Raw genomic sequence first — 4,024 nt, 5'->3', positions numbered from 1 at the left:
GTTATTAAATAATGATAGATGTAAACATTTTGATTGAAATGGGAAAGACTGTAAATTAAAATACTCACCTATCATTTTAAACCATTCTGTTTTGGCAGTGGAATATTTTTAAAAGTTATGTTTGTAGGTGCAAGTAGGAATTTTACTTACACGTATTTTTGTTTTAAATTGTTTTCTTTAACTTTCATTTTAAATACAGAGGTACATGTGCAGGATCTGCAGGTTTGTTACGTAGGTAATCATGTCCTGTGGTGGTTTGCTGCACCTATCAATCCGTCACCTAGGTAATAAGCCTAGCATCTATTAGCTACTTTTCCTGATGTTCTTCCTCCCTCCATTCCCACCACTGGCAGGCCCCATTGTGTGTTGTTCCCCTCCATGTGTCCATGTGTTCTCATCATTCAGCTCTTACTTGTAGTTGAGAACACACAGTGTTTGGTGTTCTGTTCCTGCATTAGTTTGCTGAAGATAATGGCTTCCAGCTCCATTTATGTCCCTGCAAAGGATATGATCTTGCTCCTTTTTATAGCTGAATAGTATTCCACAGTGTAAATGTACCACATTTTCTTTATCTAGTCTATCATTGATGGGCATTTGGGTTGATTCTGTGTCTTTACTATTGTGAATAGTGCTGCAATGAACATATGTGTGCCTGCATCTTTATAATAGAACAATATATAATCTTTTGGGAATATATCCAGTAATGGAATCGCTTGGTCAAATGATATTTCTGTCACTAGGTCTTTGAGGAATCCCCACGCTGTCTTCTTCCACAATAGTTGAACTAATTTACACTCCCACTGAGTGTAAAAGCATTCCTTTTTCTCTGAAACTTCACCAGCATCTGTTGATTTTTTTTTTTTTCTTTTTTTTGAGACAGAGTTTCGCTCTTGTTACCCAGGCTGGAGTGCAATGGCGCGATCTCGGCTCACCGCAACCTCTGCCTCCTGGGTTCAGGCAATTCTCCTGCCTCAGCCTCCTGAGTAGCTGGGATTACAGGCATGCACCACCATGCCCGGCTAATTTTTTGTATTTTTAGTAGAGATGGGGTTTCGCCATGTTGACCAGGATGATCTCATTCTCTTGACCTCGTGATCCACCCAGCTTGGCCTCCCAAAGTGCTGGGATTACAGGCTTGAACCACCACGCCCAGCCCACATCTGCTGATTTTTAACTTTGATAAATGCCATACTAACTGGTGTGAGATGATATCTCATTTTGGTTTTGATTTGCATTTTTCTAATGATCAGTGATATTGAGCTTTTTTGTGTATGTTTGTTGGCTGCATGTATGTCTTCTTTTGAAAAGTGTCTGTTCATGTTCTTTGCCAACTTTTTAATGGACAATGTTTATTGTTTGTTTGTTTGTTTTCCTGTAAATTTGTTTAAGTTCCTTGTAGACTCTGGATATTAGCCACCATGCCCAGTCTACATTTAAGTCTATTTCTGCCAATTCAGCCATTTCAGCCTCAGCCCAGTTCTGTGCCCTTTCTGCAAAGGTGTTGCAGTCATTTGGAGGAGAAGAGGGACTCTGGCTTTTTGAGTTTGCAGCATTTTTGCATTGATTCTTTCTCATGTTTTGGGTTTATCTACATTTAATTTTTGAGGTTGCTTCTCTTTGAATGGTGTCTTTGTGGGGTCTTTTGTTGTTGCTGTTATTTTCTCTTTGTTCGTTTTTCTTTTAATCTTCAGGCCACTCTTCATAGGGCTGCTGCAGTTTGCTGGGGTCTATTTCAGACCCTAGTTGCCTTAGTTTGTTCCATACTTGGGGGTATCACTAGTGAAGCCTGCAAAATAGCAAAGATGGCATCCTGTTCCTTCCTCTGGAAGCTCCATTCCAGGGAGGTAGTGACTTGTTTCTGAACCAATGTGCCTGTAGGAAGTGGCTGGAGATCCCTGTTGGGAGGTCTTACCCTGGCAGGAGAAACAGAATCAGGGACCTTCTTAAAGAAGCAGTCTGGCTGCTTTTTGATAGAGTAGGTGTGCCACGTTAGTGGGGACCCTTCCTTGTCCAGACCATTCGTATTCTCCAAAGCTGGCAGGCTGGAATGGTTGAGTCTACCAAACCACAGAGATAGTGGCTACCCCTCCCTCCCTTTGGGAGATCTGTCCTGGGATAGGTCAGGACTCTGTCCACAGAACTCTGGCTGGAGTGGCTGAAGGCCCCGAGGGGAGGTTCCACCCACAGCCTCACTCTGTTGGGGCTCCACACAGCTCTGTGCATTGGACCCAAGACCCTGGTGGCATGGGTTCCTAAGGGGATCTCCTGATTTACAAGTTGCAAAGATCTATGGGAAAAGCATTGTTTCTGGGGTGGGGTTACATAATCACTCACTACTTCCCTTGGCTGGAGGTGGAGTTTCTTTAGCTTAGTGTTGCTCCTGGGTTGACTGACACCACACCCCTCGCCCCCTGCTTTTTTATGTTCTCCTTGAGTCGAGTTATTTGCCTAGTCAGTCCCAGTGTGAGAACCTGCATATTTCAGTTGAAGATGATGAATTCACTCACCACTTTCATTCGCTCTCTGAGAGCTGTGGACTGCAGCTGCTTCTAACTGGCCATCTTAAACTATTATTTTATTGTTCCTAAATTGAACTCTTTATTTTTTTACACCTCAGGTGCTGTACATATACTATCACATATAATCAATACAACCATCTTATAAGGTAGGTGTTAGCTGAAATTTACAATGAAAAAGCTAAAGAATAGAGAAATGGAGAAGGGGCAAGATGGCCAAATAGGAACAGCTCTGGTCTGCAGCTTCCAGGGAGATCAACACGGAAGGAGGGTGATTTCTGCATTTGCAACAGAGGCACCTGGTTCATTTCACTGGGGCTGGTTAGACAGTGGGTGCAGTCCACATGGGGTAAGCAGAAACAGGGTGGGGCATCACCTCACCTGAGAAGCACAGGGGTTGGAGAACTCATTCCTCTAGCCAAGGGAAGCTGTGAGAGATGGTGCTATCCAACCTGGATAATATATTTCTAGTCTTCACAACCCACAGACAAGGAGATTCCCTCGGGTGCCTACACCACAAGGTCCCTGGGTTTCAAGCATAAAACTATAAAACTGAGAGACCACTTGGGCAGACACCAAGCTAGCTGAAGTGTTTTCTTTGTACCCCAGTAGCACTTGGAACACCAGTGAGACAAACTGTTCATTCCCCTGGGAAGGGGGCTGAAGGCGGGGAGCTGAGGGGTCTTGCTCAATGGATCCCAACCCCAGGGAGCCCAACAAGCTAAGATCCACTGGCTTGAAATTCTTGCTGCCAGCACAACAGTCTAAAGTCAGTCTGGGATGCTCGAGCCTGGTAGTGGGAGGGCATCCTTTATTACTGCGGCTTGAATAGGCAGTTTGCCCCTTACAGTGTAAACAAAGCGGCAGGAAAGTTGGGACTGGGCAGAGCCCACCTCAGCCCAGCAAAGCTGCTGTAGCCAGACTGCCTCTCTAGGGTTCTCTGGGCAGGGTATCTCTGAAAAAAGTCAGCAGCCCCAGTCAGGCACTCATAGGTAAAACTCCCATCTCCCTGGGACAGAGCATCTGGGGGATGGGGTGGTAGTGGGCACAGCTTCAGCAGACTTAAACATTCTTGCCTATGGGCTCTGAAGGGAACAGCAGATCTCCCAGCGCAGTGCTCAAGCTCTGCTAGGGAGAGACTGCCTCCTCAAGTGGGTCCCTGACCCCATGCCTCCTGATGGGGAGAAACCTCCCAGTAGGGATTGACAGACACTTCATACAGGAGAGCTCTGGCCAGCATCTGGTGGGTGCCCCTCTGGGACAAAGCTTCCAGAAGAAGGAGCAGACAGCAAATTTGCTGTTCTGCAGCCTCTGCTGGTGATACCTGGGCAAACAGAGTCTGGAGTGGACCTCCAGAAAACTCCAGCAGCCCTGCAGAAGAGGGGCCTGACTGTTAGAAGACAAACTAACAAACAGAAAGAAATAGCATAAGAATCCAAAAAAAAAAAAAAAAAAAAAAGAATGACCATGCAAAAACCCCATCTGAAGTCTACTAACATCAAAGACCA

The sequence above is a fragment of the Saimiri boliviensis genome, chromosome 5, assembly GCF_048565385.1.
Source record: "Saimiri boliviensis isolate mSaiBol1 chromosome 5, mSaiBol1.pri, whole genome shotgun sequence".
NCBI lineage: Eukaryota > Metazoa > Chordata > Mammalia > Primates > Cebidae > Saimiri > Saimiri boliviensis.
The sequence above is the reverse complement of the archived record's forward strand: the minus strand, read 5'-3'. Positions refer to the sequence as shown.